The sequence below is a fragment of the Calidris pugnax genome, unplaced genomic scaffold (assembly GCF_001431845.1).
Source record: "Calidris pugnax isolate Ruff unplaced genomic scaffold, ASM143184v1 scaffold95, whole genome shotgun sequence".
NCBI lineage: Eukaryota > Metazoa > Chordata > Aves > Charadriiformes > Scolopacidae > Calidris > Calidris pugnax.
Window position 1 is genome coordinate 2726016 of NW_015090885.1, and position 16607 is coordinate 2742622.

Here is a 16607-nt window from a genome sequence, read left to right on the forward strand (position 1 = left end):
TCAGGATGGTTTTACTTTTAATGGTTATGAAAGTATTCTCCATTGTCCTTTCTCCTTCATGGCTCTATATATCACAAAACACCTCAAACTAAGAATGCCTTTGGCAGTGTAGTTTCCCCATTGCTGTACTTGGAGCTAAAGTGCACGGAAAGAAAAGTTCCAGAACTGCTAGATGTTTATATAGCATACCCTTTAGATCAAAGTCAGCTTTCTGTGGCTGACTTTCTGTGTTTGGCAACATACTGCCCTAGCAGGGAATCTGCTTCCTTCAATTAATCTAAGCAGTTTTGAAGAAATCACATTCTTCTTTAATACGTATTGAAAAAAAATGCTGTTTTTATTAAACCCATAAAAATTGAACTAGCTTTTCAGTTATAGAATATGCAATTGGTTTCAGCAAATAAAGGACAAATTTGAAAAAAAAAAAAAAAAGAAGAGAATAGCTTACCCATTTGGCTTTAGGATTACAGTCAAGGGCACTCTAATAAAGTACACGTTTCTCTGCTTACGGAATAGCCTTTGAAAGCTGAATGGTGAATATGTTTTACAAACACGTTCTGGGAATACAGGAAGAAAGAGATTTCATTAAAATTGAATCTGTATGGCTACCTATTCCATTACTAGATCAGAAGGGCTGATATTGCGTATGCATAGATTTTTTTTAAAAATTAGGGGTTTTTTGCAGACCTTGCAGATGTAAGAGGAAGTCCTTGGTCAAAGTCAGACGAGAATTTTAGCAGAGAGAACTCATTTGCACTATTGTATAGTGCAATACATATATATGTATTGCACTATCCATACATAATATGTATACTATGTATATGTATATATATGTATATACATATACAGTATATATGTATACTGGTCTATATTTCCAGACCAGTTTGCCTGTAGAATACCATCATTAGAATCAAATCTGAGTTATCCCACTGTGGATGACAATCTTTCCATTAACTTCAATCTTTGAATCTTTTTCAGTAACTTAGCAGTAGTTCAAAAGAATAAAAACCTCAATGTTTCAAAAAACACCCCTAAATCAGAAGGGGTTATTCAGTCACTTTTTCCAGGCCTTCTATTTTATTTTCCTACTTGCCTTCTACTTTATTTTATAACTTTCAGATCCCATGCTGCATCATCCACAATACCTTTTTCGGTTTAAAACACTTGAAAAATTAATTGAGAAAGAACAAAGTGATATTGACATAAAAGTCTTTTGACCTTGATTGAAAGTCCAAAATAAAATCCTATACAAAACGCAAATAGTGAAATATATAGGAATTACACAAAACTGAACATTCAAGTATATGCAAATGCTTCCATATAGCCATGTATACAAAATCATGCTGCATGTCTTCCAACTCTATTCACTAGGTCAGCTGCACCATGTTGTCTGAAGACCTGTGACTTCTATTTATTCACCATAACTACACAGACCTTCCCCCTACCATTCTGCTTAAAGGGTCAAAACAGCATTGTTCAACAGTAATTTTGGCTTTTACATAGATAGACAGGCTGCTTAGAGCAATGCTCTGCTGTGCTGCCATAGCAAACCACAGTTTAAGTTAGAATCAAAATTCATATTCAAATGAAATTTTAGTCATATGTGTCCTTGGGACTGCAGAAAGAGATGTTCATGTTCTGCTCAAAGGTAGAGCCTCATAAAATTATTGCTACTGTTTTTTGTTTTCCTGAGAGAAGGAAGAGAGCAAAAGCATAAAATGAGATTCCTGTCCAGTCTTGGATACTCTGTTTTAAATAAAATATTGTGAGCGTCTTTGTTAGTGTGAAAAGGGACTTTACTACCTGAAAGATGACTGCGTGTTTTTCTAAGTCTGAGAAGCTTATTAAATTCGTGGATTTTCATTAAAAGCAGGGCCATTTCTATTCTGTCCCAGAGGGGTTAATAGATGCAGAGTTATTTCCAGAAATCATTTTTCAAATGTTTGTTAGTGCAAAGATTTTGATCTTGGAAAAGGCTCTAATGAATCAATCCCAGTTTTAGAGAGGGAAAAAAAAAACCCTCTGGAAGGGGTTTATTTAAGTTTTTTGTTCTAACTCCATAAACACATTTTTTAAAAAACAAGAAAAAAAAGTTTCTAACTCTCATTATTGTTTTAATTCCTTTATTTATTTTCCTCATTCAAAGCCAATTTTCTTTCCGCTTAGAAAGCATAGCCAGAAATTAGTACAATAGTAAATCATGACTCTGGAAGACATAACTCTACCTATATTAGCCAAAAATATCCCTAAAATTAACCAATATAATTTGTAGCTCATGAACAATACCTCTTTACCTCCAGTTCATAGTTGAGTGCTCTGAAAGCATTACCTCTGGTAGAGGAAAACCTGCAAATACACTTGTAGGCTACACTTTTTTCATTCTTGGTCTGTTTATTGCTCATCATAAACTGAATACTTTGAATTTTAGCACAATAACAGAAATTTCCTTGCTGTTTTGGTTTACTCCATTTTTTCATGAGATTTCAATAACTAATTAAAATCCAGGAGCTGGATTAGATATTCATTAGAAAGCAGTCTTCTCAGGATGATACACAAGCATTTATTTTTTCAAGAAGTATCTTTCAGTTGAGGAATAAAATGGATTGAAAACCTCTGGGTATCAGAGGTTTTGCAAGTGACAGATGGTCTTACTCTCTACTGTAGAATGGCAAAGAAAAGCAGCCATTCTACAAGCAGCCAAAAAGGAGGGGAAGAGAGAAGATGGTACCCTCTCATGTGCAAAAGCTATCTGTTTGGGCTCGGGTTTGGCTTTGTTTTGGGTTGTTTTATTAATAGTGTACTGACAGATTCAAGAAGTTAAGGACCTTTTTGATTCCATTCTGAGTCTTGTTTAAATATATACTTACTGAGACAAGGGCTGTTCAATTTAAAATATTTTAAAAGATTAATACCTTATTCCAAGTACTCAATTTCTCTAAGGCAAGACACTATTTTTAGCCAGGTTTATAGAAATACGGTAGTTCTAAGAGACCCAATTTGATAATTTATGTGAAAATTTTCTCTTCTCCCTATGTACAGAGTTTTGCTGTGAAGTAATTCAGGTTTAGCTAAATAGGATTTTTTTAAAAGATACTGAAGTTCTATAGATGATAAGAGTAGTTTACAGTTGATTTTTTTCTTTTGAAAAAAAAAAGAGTGCCGATAATCCTGTAGTGGGCAACAATTGAACTAGAAGGGGAAAACTTCTTCCTGGTGTTCATTAAGTCACTATCTTCTTAGACAGAGCTAAAGTTATGCACTTTCAATCATCTGTAGCATAAATGTTTCCCATATTCATGCAAATGTCCTTTTCTTGTGAATCTCACTAAGCTTCTGTAATTAACTTTCTCTCACAGCAGCAAATTTGACAGACTAATTAAATGTTTTGCAAAATGGATCTTTTTTCCAATTTGAATTGTGTTGTGTTTCAGTTTCATTGACTATCCTGACCGTGTAAAGCAGCATTTGATTTATCTTCTTTATCTCATCTGCCTTTAAATTTATGTTCATACAAAGCTTGACTTGGCTTACCTACCAGTTGCATTAATCAGCAGGAATTGCATTTTCAAAATCCTATAGATTAAACTTTCTCAAAATACAGAACAGATTTAAGAAGGCTTACTTGCAAATAGTATTTTGTTTTGTTTCATCCTCATGAGTGGCTTTCTGGAGATTTTAGCTCCTGACACACCATCACAATCTATAGGAAGACGATAGTGCATTATGTCAGCAACTTTTATAAATGGAGGATTTCTCAAAATGCCAGTTTTCAGTCAAATTCTTCTGTTTATTTGCTTTAAGTGTAAATAGTATTGCTGTTCATACTCCTATAACCATAAAACGTGTGACTAAGTAAATACTGTTCTCTTAATCTATTGTGCTGCTGATAAACAAAAGCATCTACAACTTAACCACATGGTATACAGACAATCAAGAGCCCTTCTCAACTAAACGATGCAGAAAATACATCAGGTGCAGCAGTCAACAAGAGAAACAAAATGCTTATTTTAAGAGGTAAAACCAAAACAAAATAAACTGTTGTGTAAATTAATCATTTGTTTCGGAGCTTTTTTTACACACATAGCCGATGGTTTTCTCACCTTGGGATTCACCTGAGGTTGTCAGAAGAAGCCTATAAATGCAAACTGACCAAACACATGTGATCCAACCACAGATGTATTAGTAAAATTAGATTTTGTGGGGATAAGTTCCCCTTTAAATGGGAACTGTCTATATCTTTTAAGTCAATAAACTCCCTCAGGCTAACACTACCTCTGCTGCTCAACCTTCAATTCTTCACTTGAACTTCAGAGACAAGGGATGTGAATTACTGTGCAGATGAATAATGATTATTCACCACAACCATCTTTCCTAAAAAACAAATTTTCTCACTGGACAGGACATAAATATTAATAGAAGCCATCTTTGCAGGAAGCAGTGGCAAGATCAGAGAAGTGAGAAGTATCCACAACCTCTGTAGTAGAGCTTGCCTAAGGGGAAATACTACTACCTTGGTCCTGATCAATCTGTGTATCTACATTGAAGGTAGAAAGTAAATCTCAGTATTCAGAAAAGGAGCAAATTGCAAAAGTTATTGATATAGTCTGGTTTAGTTTGTGAGACAACAATTTACCTTATCACATCCTCTGTTTTAGAAGTAAAATGGAGTTTTAAACAAACAGAAAAATCAACAATCTTTCTGTTCGACTGGTTGAAGGGGAAGGAGGATTTCACCTTCACGGTGTGTTTAAATAGAACCTCTAATTGTGCACCTTACAGCTAGGTGTAGCACAGCAAGACACTCATTGCACCTTGCACAGATTGCAGCAGAAGGTGCATAAGTGGCTGTCCACTGCCTTTCATCTCCTCCTATCACACTTTTGCCTCTCCTTTTCTAGGCTCTGGATCCTGAGATAAATTTGGAGCCTTCTCAAGCTGAAATACAAGCAAGAAATTCCCTCAACTCACCACTGCACCAAATATCTCCTCTCACCTCTCCTCTTCAAAATGCTCTCTAATACAAGGACAGGCCAGAGACTCTTACAGGTTTCCCCAGAGGAAAATAAAACACTCCAGTAGCAGTTGTTACTGAATACCTGATAAACCAATTGACAAAATATTCTTCACGAAAGTAGAAGACCCGAGGCAAAGTCTTCTCTTGTTCGATTCAAATATTTCATCCCAAACTCTTAAATTTGAATAAGTCCTGGGACTGAATCTTCCCTTCCATACACCTTGAGCTGTGTGATGCAGTGTTCAATTGATACAACTCTGAATAATTCTGGAAAAAAAATTAAGTACTGATTATTGGAAAATTTACAATTAAAAAAAAAAAAATCCACCTCTGATCACAGAGTTAGGACCATGACGTGCATGCATGCTACTGTCTAACACCCTTAGCCCCACAAACTAATATTGTGTTGTGAAAAATATTTTTTTCAAGACACTTTCTTTGCTAAATCTGGAGAAATAAGTTGGAAACTGTGTTTCTACCTTTACCAGGTACAAAAGAAAGCTGGACTTTTCTGTGCTCTCCACGCTGATGAAACCACTGATATGCATATTGTGGATGCTTGGAAAGTGAAATTTAAAAAATAGTAAGTACCATTATAAGTTCTGGGTAGCTCTACAGGGAGAATGGATTCCAACAGATGTGGTATCAGAGAATTATGAGCATCTCTAAACATCAGAAATTATTCTAACAAGAGTAAAAATACCATGAAATGGGAAAATGTTAGAGAAGACTGAGTACATTTTGATAGTAATAAGCAAAACTAAAAAGTATGTGTAAGCCTGGGTAAAATTTCAGACAGCTAGAAGATCAGCCATAGTTAGCAGAATGATATCAGGCAAGGAAGTGAGGAAGAGACACCTTTATCTCTACACCAGTAGCAGTTTGACAGAGTCATAAAAGCCAGTATGCTCCAATAGATGCTGGTCTATATTTCAAGGGCACCTACATCTCATCTTCCTGGTAATCTCAGACTCTTTTGGTAGTTTCAATTCATTTCATGTCCATTACTAAGTTGGGTTTAAGCTCTGATGTGCTGTTCATTCAGCTGTATAATTGTAAGAAACATCTGATATCAGTCAGAGTGCCTTGGTGTTATGTTCCAGTAATGACATGGTGTCAGAGGCGTGAAGTTATTGGAAAACATAGGATGCTTGCAGCTTTGTTGCTGAAGATACGTCTCCATGGAATAATCTTCCTGTCCTAAACTTTGTTCTGAAAATCCCTTAATTTTTTTCAGCTTCTTCTGAAGACTAGACAACTTTTTATCAATTGAAATAGCATTTCATTACCAGGAGTTCAGAGGGGAAGAGGAGGAAGGGACTGCTCTCCCTTAAATGAGTTTGGCATGGGTGAGGAATACTAAATTACAGGGTGTCTTAAAATGAAAAGAAAAAATTATAGAGAAGAATATGCGAGACCTACAGTGCCTGTAAAATGGCTACAACAGGAATTAGAGGTCTGATAAAACTAGCATGTCATTTACTTCATGAACATAGTAACATTTTGCAGTACAAAGGGATTCATGACTAACAGTAAAAAAGCATCTCAAAAGGCCTGGCTATATGAAATTATATAATGATATGAGTATATAGGAGTAAAATGTTATTGGAGTAGTGATTAATACAGATTTAATTTTTGCATAGACAAAATGCTTTGTATAAACTTGTGTCTACTTATAAACTGTGACAACATGCCACAAAAAGGTTTTGTATGGACCGAGTTCCAACAAAGGTTCCCCTGTGTTTAGTTTGTTACTGTATTATGACTCAACACATACAGATGAGTTACAAAAGTCAGATATACAATAGAATGATGGACAAGCACACAGACAAAAATTATCATGCATAAACATAATTTAAGGAACTTAACAAAACAATAGATAGCATTATTGTAGTGTGCAGTAAGCCAGGTCTGAGCATTGGAATGATCAGTTATTTTTATTCCTAACTATTTTCAAATGTTCCTTAAATATTCTCAAAGAAAAATATATTAAATATATAACAATATATAATAACTTACTATTATTTATATATTAATATTTAAAAATAATAATATATAATACTATACATAATATATTGTATAATATATATTATATATAGCTATATTATATATTATAAATAATAAATTTACACATATATATTAAAATATATATTTATATGATTACCTTATATACAACAGCAATAGTACAAATGCCTGGACTTGGTCCAAAGCGATATTCAACACAAGAAATCTGCCCAACAGTTTTGTTATTTCTGAAGCCCCGATTGCAGTTCTTGGGGCTGAGACTCTTGGTGCTTCTGTATTCCAAACATTGCAGGCACTCTCACAAAGGACCCCCTGAGACAAACTTCTCTGTGTTTGTATCCTTCCACTGTTACTAATTTAGGGAATACATTAAAGCAGATGTTTAAAACTTACCTTTAATATAAATTTTTTATTCTGTATAGAAAGAGTAAAAATAAAGTTTGGGAAAAAAACAAACGTTGGAATTTCCCACAGGACAAAAATTCTGAATTTCACTTACAAAAGCAAGTATTTCCAATAGTGGACAAGACCCTCATTCAATCTGTTGCAGCTGACTCCCTAAGAGAGAAAGGTTGGACTAGATGACTTCCTGAGGTCTCTTCCAACCTTTTTAAAAAAATGTCTATATCATTACTATAAGAAATCTAAGCATAAATATTTGCACAAAATAGATGTCAGAAAAGAGCCACAATAATATCTAGAATATAATAAGTATTTCTTCTGTGACATACTTTTCTCCATTTACTGTTAAAAATTTTCCATAGACAGAATCAAAGGTTTTAGATCATGGACCGGTGTTTTGCAGTGTTGCGTTTAGGAGAACTCTCCCTGCTTGTCACTTGGAAACCGAAGTAGCAAAAACAAGTGTTAGAATTAAAATGGAAGAATGAAGAGCTAAAAGCTACTATGGAGAAGGGAGATTTGGACCGATTAATTCAATAGAGAAGATACTAACGTTAAGCTGAGATACGCTTCAAAGGCAAAGACAAATTTTAGAGACTGAAAAAAGAGATTGAGTAGAAATTTGTATTTAAAAATATAATATTTTTTTGGAAGCATTTTAGATGGTTTTAAACTAAATGAGATGGGAGCAAAATGATAACAAGGCATGAGGCAATAACATTTCTCTTAGCAACTTAGCATTACCTATTCTTTTCTCTTTACAGTTGTCTTTTTGATTTGTTGTGAAATGTTGAATATTTTGTAGACGATTAACTTTTTTGATTAATCCCTACCTTCTGTAGTTAAAATTGAGATCTAGCTTTCTAAGTTTATAATGGTCAATGATAATTTCTAATTTCTATTATATTATATATGAAACTGTAATAAATTTAGTGTACCAGATGCACTTGCATTTCCATGATAGTTTTGCAAATATTAATGCCAGGTATAATATAGAACAAAACATAGATTCAATATATAGGGATGATCTGCTGTCTACTCTGTATTTACTTATATATGCAGTTGCAGTAAGCATAAAAGCGAGTTTTATCTAAATGTTTTACATTTACATTGAATTTTCGATAAATTCACACAAAACCACTCATTGACCTTCTTGGGTTTATTTTCTTGTTAATCTATGGTTACTATTTCTTAATCCAGTTACTATTTAAAATGAGGAAACATTATTGGGGTTTCTTGCAGTTCTCGTCTCCTAGCAACAGAATTTCTTCTTAAATTGACCCTTGTCATTTTCTGTGGATTGTATAAAGCTCATGTAGCTTTTTTACAGAATTCTGGTATATCTTAGTGGTAACTCAATTTGTATGTTTGAATTTTTATCAAAAGATTAATTTAGTTCCTGAATTGGCCAAATTACTGTAACATTAGGTATAATAAAATCTTAGCTCTTTACCACATTAGCATTTCAATAATCTATTTAAATCAAGAAGTGAGAAAAAAAGGTATTCCTTTGAAAATCTTCTAAAAAAATAATTTTGGCAATATGCTTTTAAGTATGCTTCTGAATACCTATTTACAGGATGGTAGAAACTGTTGTTTCTCTGCAGTTTCACATAAGGTCAGGTCAGCTTAATTTAAGACCCTAATTCTGCTCTAGAATAACATCTGCTAATATATCAACATACATACCACTAATGTTTACAAATGCTGCAAGAAACATGAAGAAGAGCCTTGGAAGACTGTGCTGGCAGGCATTGACAGGCACCTCTGTCTGGAATAATCCCAAAGGTGTGCTGTGGGGGCTAAGTAGAGTTCTGGTCCCTTTCTGCCTAAAATCTTATGTTTAGGACGAAATAAAATTACAGAAAGTGAAGAGGATGGGCTTCTCACAATAAATACGAATTTGATATACAGAAATTTGTAACCTTTGCTACAGTACAGTAAATTCCAACAGGTACTCACTGACAGTAAGAGGTTAAAGACTTAAACACAAGGTCCAAGCTAAAAGTTATACTGAACCCTGCCCCTCCTTCACCCTGCATGAGACTCCCTTAGACATGAAACTACTAATTTTCTTGTTTAACTGATATCTGTGTAAAAATACCTCTGTGCCCAGCAAGATCATGGAGCAGATCCTCCTGGAATCTCTGCAAAGGCACATGAAAAATAAGGAGGTGACTGGTCATAACCAATATGGCCTCACTAAGGGAAAATTGTGCCTGACAAATTTGGTGACCTTCTGTGACAGTGTTACAGGATTGGTGCATAAGGGAAGAGCAACTGACATCATCTACCTGGACTTGTGCAAAGCATTTGACACTGTCTTGCATGACATCCTTGTCTCTAAATTGGAGAAACATGGGTTTAACAGGTAGACCACTTGATGGATGAAGAATTGGTTGGATAGCTGCACTCAAAGAATTGCCATCAACAGCTTGATGTCTAAGTGGCAACCAGTGATGAGCGGCATTCCTCAGGGTTTGGTACTTGGACCAGTACTGTTTAACATCTTTGTTGGTGACATGGACATTGGGATTGAGTGCACCCTCAGGAAGTTCGCTGATGGCCCCAAGCTGTGTGGTCAACACTCTAGAGGTAAGAGATGGCATCCAGAGGGACCTGGGCAGGCTTCAGAGGTGGGCCTATGCCAAGCTAATGAAATTCAATGAGGCTAAGCACAAGGTCCTGCACATGAGTCAGAGCAATCCCAAGCACAATTGTAGGCTGGGCAGAGAATGAATTAAGAGCAGTCCTGAGGAGAAGGACTTGGGGATGTTGACGAGAAGCTCAATGGCAATGTGCACTCGCAGCCCTGAAAGCTGGGGTGTTGTCATTTTTCCAGTGGCTCCTGTCTGCTTTAACTTCTTCACAAAGTGCAGATGGTATCATTTTATCTCCTTGGGAGGCCCCTCAGTTCACACATATGTGCTCATAAAATTGCTTTTTATGACTTACGTGAACTTCCCCCATTGCATGTATCAGCATATAATATCCGCTTGTCAAAAAAAAAAAAAGACAAATAAAATAATAATAAAAAAAAAAAGAAAATAAGAAGCGCATATAGAACAGAAAGAATAAAGGCTGGATTAGTTACAATAACATATTCACATTACATCTTTCACAAAACTCCACCTTATCTTCCATACAACTTTGAAGGTAAATCCAAAACAATGACAAGCATTAGGGATCTTATGGGCTAGAAAGTTCCTCATAGCTAGACGATTTTAAACAAGCTGCTAAATGCTTTGTCCTGTGCCTCTAACCTGAGGAGTACACTGAAGAGGATATTGGTTCCAGTTTTGATATAGAGCTGTGTTTACAAATGGATTTAGAATTGTAGACAAAGAAGAGAAGATTCAAGAGATGTCTCTGGGCTCTTGTTGCTTATGAATCCAGTTCTTTCATCCACATATTCAAGGCATCTGACTTATTCTGTGCAATTCTCCTTGAAAGGAAACATTAAGGATTTTGACAGAAAAACTGAAAAGAATGAATAAAAGAAAATAGAGCAGATTTCTTAATTTAGGTGTTGACCAATGGCCTTTGTTCCCATTTTTCTTCTACCTTCAGTACTAATACATACACACATATGCAATATACTATAGATATTTATCCATTTTATAGCTGGATGGTTTTGCATCAGTGTGATCCTCCAATTTGTGGTAAAAACAATTGGAAAACATTAATTCGAATCTATTTCAATTCACAGGATTTATTGCCATCATATATAAGCAACAAAATGTGTACATAAGCTGTCAGCCTAAAATATAGTATAGAGACTGCACTTCATCAAATATATGTCCATTACATGTCATGTGTCATATTTTGTTTGCTTTTGTCCATTTTCCTTGCTAATGGGCAATACAGATAGATTACCCCACAGGTGTTAACATAACCTATGGAGTCACAAGGGAAGGAAAATAAAGGTGCACTGATGCTTTGTTTTGCCCTAACAGTTTGTATAACTGGTAATAGAGCCAATATAGGAAACTAAGTGCTTTAAAACTTTAATTTGATAACATGACCACCATTATTACTTACCCTATATTCATTTAGAAATATCTTCCATATTTGCAGGAGTGGGTCAATACCTAATACGTTTGCTTGCAAGTAGTCTTTACTCTCAATTTACTTGCAAACTAGTGACTAGTGGCCACTTCCTTAGGTTACCTTATTTTTCTAGTACACATAGAATGGCATGGTTTTATTCTTTGTCTATGAGCAAAAGTGGTGAGTAAATACAGAATTTCTCATGAATAAACTTTTGATTAAAAAACTAAACAAGCAAGACTGCTTCAAATATACTCATAATCTACATTAATCTACATGCATTCACTAAGTTTTCTGCACCATATACTTTTCTGAACTACTGTTCTCAGAATACACTGATGATTCTGTTCAATTGATTTCTGGAGTTTGAAAAAGCCTAGAAACACAGTATCCTTTGAAAAACTCTTTTTTTAATCCCACATAGTCCAGAGCTGGGTAACATTGTTCTGGGTGGAAAGACAAGAGATGCCCTACTTACAAATTCCATAAACTAAACAGTCTTGGATCTTTTCTGAAAAACTCTTTTCTTTCAGAACATTAACAGAGGAGAGACTGGGCTAGTTTTTCCTGTTTGTTTTGTTGTGTTGTTTTTGTTTGGGTTTGGTTTGGTTTTTTGTTGTTGTTTTTGTTCTTTTTTTAAAAGTTTAACAGAAAGGAATTTCCCATTCAATTTTTTTTTATAACCTGTTTCTGCAAAGATTGTATGTTGCTTCTTTATCAGCATCCTGGCCAGTGGGATAGACTGTGCCTTAGCAATTTCTCTAAAGAGAGATGAACAAACTGGAGAGAGCCCAGCAAAAGACACAGTAATGGCTCTGGGGCATATGATGGAAATATTGACTTTGCTTAGTGTGAGGAAGGAAAGGTTAATGGGGTAATCTCTGGAGTCTTTCACCACACAAGGTATGGCTGTTATGGAGAAGACAGAGCCTGACTCTTGTCGGGGTGCATAGCAAAACGGCAACATGCCCAAGTATGCAGTGACATTGCATAAGACATCAGCTGTGGCAGAGCAATGGAGCAGGCTGGACAGAGAAGCTGTGGGTTCTTTGTCCTTGGAGATTCTCACAATTTCACTGGACAAGGCTTTGACTACTGTCTCTAACTTCAGTGTTGGAACTTAATTTAAAGTTGGCCATGCTCTGAGGAGGAGGCTTGAGCAAATGACCTCCAGAGGCCCCCTTCAAACTCAATTACATAATGATTGTGTTGAAAGTGTTTAAATTTAGAGCTCAGTCTTTTGGTATATGTTAAATTAGACAGATCAGGGATTTGAATTTCATTTCACATATGCTAGATAACAATGCTGCACCACTGAGAACAGAGTTGTTCAAGGTAATTTTACGTAAATGAATTTTTAACCATGCAGAATTATCCACTTCAAATGCTCAGCCTGGAAAAAATCAAGTGAAATTAGGAATTTTTTTGTTTGTTTGTTTTATTTTCTGCTCCCCCAGAGCAGGTTTTAGCTTTGTTTTTCTTTTCTTTTTCTAAGAAGACCAACCAAAGCCCTCACAAAGCTCATCTCTTCTGAATCTGACTGTTATTGGTAAGTCCAATCATATTAGACCTTTAGCAAGAGGTCCTTTTGCAAGAACAACAATACGTGCACCTTGATGACAATGCAGCTGAACCTACCTCTTTGCTGTGGAAACACATCTGCTAATATTTTTAGTGTAGACACAAACTGAATGCCTACTGAATGAGAAGATGTTCGATATAGTTTAAGGAGGTCAAATCTGCATACACTTCGGTTCTTGAAATCTGGTGGGGGTTAGTCTTTTCTCCCAGGTAACAAGTGATAGGACCTCACAAAGCTCATCTCTTCTGAATCTGACTGGAACTTCAAAGTCCAATCATATTAGACCTTTAGCAAGAGGTCCTTTTGCAAGAACAACAATACGTGCACCTTGATGACAATGCAGCTGAACCTACCTCTTTGCTGTGGAAACACATCTGCTAATATTTTTAGTGTAGACACAAACTGAATGCCTACTGAATGAGAAGATGTTCGATATAGTTTAAGGAGGTCAAATCTGCATACACTTCGGTTCTTGAAATCTGGTGGGGGTTAGTCTTTTCTCCCAGGTAACAAGTGATAGGACAAAAGGAAACAGCCTCAAGTTGCACCAGAGAAGGTTTAGATTGGAAATTAGGACAAATTTCTTCACCAAAAGCATTATCAGAAGATAACGTTATTAGAAGAGGCTGCCCAGGGAAGTGGTACCTCGGGGTATTTAAAAGTAAGTAGATGTGGTGCTTAGGGACATGGTTTATTGGTGTTTATTGTCAGTGTTAGGTTAATGGTTGGAGTCAATGATAGTAAAGGTCCCTTCCAACCTAAACGATTCTATGATTAGATTTCCTGAAATGGGAATAGCATCATAGTGTTACACCTGCGTATGACTGACACACATGCTTTTGCCAAGAAAGTTTGGACCAGATGATTCTTGAGGTTTCTTCCAATCTAGTATTCTATGGTTGAATAAATGCATGTGTTTTCTAGCACTACACCTCAGGTTGCAGTCTTTACTGGTTACCAATTGTCTTTTTGCCAACAAAATTCTTCATTCATAAATGATACCGATGAATTACAATGTGACAGAAGGAGGCAGGAAAGTGAGTTAATAGAAGTTCCCACTTCAAAATATAAAAATACTGGTCTTGTATATTCATATTTATACTATTATAAATTATACTTATTTATAACTAATTATAATACTTGTAGGTATCATTAAAATAACAGATATGATGATATAACTATTACTATAATATTTATAAATTGGGTTTATATGTTGATATTATTTAACTATTGAATTAAACTCTGTATTTGCCACACTTGCACTCCCAACAAAGATAATGATGGAAGGATAGGAAATGCATTCGCAAATGCTATTGCCAATGCACAATTTACTGGAAGATTTTATATTCTCCATGTTAAGTGGGCCTGAAAATAGGCATGGTACTGCCATTCCACTGTGTGGATATCAAAAGTGGTCTGGATTTTTCTTTTTATCATCTTTATATGAAAGGATCATCTAAAAGATAACAGGGATTATGATAAAAAGGAGAGCTGTGGCCTTTTTTCTCAGCAATAGCAATCAACTCCTGCTGCAAAGCAGATGACTGATGTTTAAGTCTTTCACCTGTTAAAAATTTGAATTATGGCACCAAGGCTCTGTTTCTAAGCCTTGTTTTTGCTAGTTTATTTCATCATAGCATGCAAAACACATGCTGCATATTTATAATAAAATAAAATAGAAAAACAACCCAACACAATGTCCTGAATTGAAAGTGAAATGTTTGTGGAGATTCAAAGGATGTGATGATTGCTTCTACTATCTACTGTTTGCCATGTTGGTTAATTGATTGAGACACCTAAGAGAATTGGACTGGTAGGTTATCTTTTCTGCACAGGGCAAAAAAGTACTGTATGACTGAAGGGCTCTATATAATATGAATTAGTCCCTAGGTGTCTGATCCATCAAATTAAGTGACCACCATTTTGTGTGGAATGTTGCATTTGTAGCTGTTTGCTGTTATTCTGAGAAATTACAGGCATATAAAAAGGCATGAATATTGAAATAATTTTCAAGTGTATATCATATGTCATTAATGTGTGATTAAAGAGGATCTAATGTTTGCCCACCTCTTCTCTTCTTCCTTAACTATTAGTTGGGCTAAGAGATGATCGGCTGAGCTCAGAGGGTCAGTGATATAGGCAGAGGAGGAGTGGCATGCTGGGCAGAGAATATAGTATTCTCTGCTGCAGAGAACATAATATTCAATGTGACTTTTTCACAAGTTACTGTTCTTCTGAAAGTCTCTTATTTAAATATTGTCTTTTTAGTATATTGAATTTTCTCCATATATCTTATTGGAATCCCAGGGCTTTGTTTTCTAGTCCTTTAGTAATTTGGTAATTCTTTTTTAATGACCTTACTTCTCTTTAGTAGATTTTCCACATAGCAAAGATTTGTTTCTATTTTTCTTTTAGAATGTCTATTTTCTGAATAATCACGGAACTCATGCAAATCAAGCAAAGCATTTTTTCTTTTTTTTGTCATTATTTTGCGTTGGTTTAGAATTTGAGGTTTAGCCAGGCTACTTAGAGATTATCTGATTTTCTCCATTTCCTCCCTTCCCTTCCTACCTTTCTATGAGTTTCAAACATAACTACACATGATACATACTGAGTTTATCTGTTATATTTCTTGAAGAGCAGCTTCTGCCAGCCTTGGTTCCAACGGACAACATTAACTTACAGGAGGACTCAGGGGAATATGTGTCTGTGTGGGTAACTGTGAAACTTTTAGCCTGTCTGGTGAGCAATCTAGTCCTTAATCTGTTTGCTAATTCCCTTAGTTATCATTACACATTCCTTGGTTTTACAGACAACTCAGAGCGGTACAATCTCATGTACCACAGATACAGAAATACTGTTTTGTAATCGCTGAGATATGAATTTAATAGTTCCTTCATATTTTGCCTTCCCCACTAGATAAGAGGCTGATAATTCTTACAAAGTTTAAATCTATTTCAGAAGCAATTTATTTCAGTAGATTTTATTTCTTTTTTTATTAGTCCATGGCAGTTTAATTTAAGATTTAGAAGCTGAAAGTGCACTTTCTCTAAAAATAGAAGATAGATATCTATAATACATCACAACATAGCCATTATTAAAACAAGTATGTGTATTCACATGTAAAAAATCCGCATCTAAATTTTATTTATTTTATGTACACAAATGATACCTGTGCACAGAGCTGCTATACTGCTAAGACTTTCACAAAAAATGTAAGGTATGTAACAATATGGTACATTAAAGTAGACCATTAGTATTTACTGAATTTATGCTTGTCTGGTTAAAATCAAATAATGCAGCCTTTTTGGCTTACTTTTATATTATTGTTGCCTTTGGCAATGGTAGAAATATTCGCAGAAAATTCCTTTGTAAGGAAAGATTTAAAAAAACCCAGAATTTATAAATTAACCATGAAAGACAGTTCTGTCTCCTGTAACATCTTGTCTTTGCATGAAAGAGGGGAGAGAGCCTACATCAGCACTTTTCATGGTTAGGGGAAAGCTGCTGCAGAGCTAAAGGTCAGTTTCATCT

General features: G+C 35.2%; 1 long non-coding RNA gene across 1 annotated transcript; it reads right to left on the reverse strand.

Moving 5' to 3' along the window:
- Positions 1 to 457: 457 nt before the first annotated feature.
- On the reverse strand, positions 458 to 5234 carry LOC106890982. The gene is made up of 3 exons (XR_001412608.1): positions 5097 to 5234; positions 3623 to 3700; positions 458 to 557 (listed from the first exon to the last, which is right to left on the reverse strand). It is a non-coding gene; the product is annotated as an uncharacterized LOC106890982 (long non-coding RNA).
- Positions 5235 to 16607: the final 11373 nt, after the last annotated feature.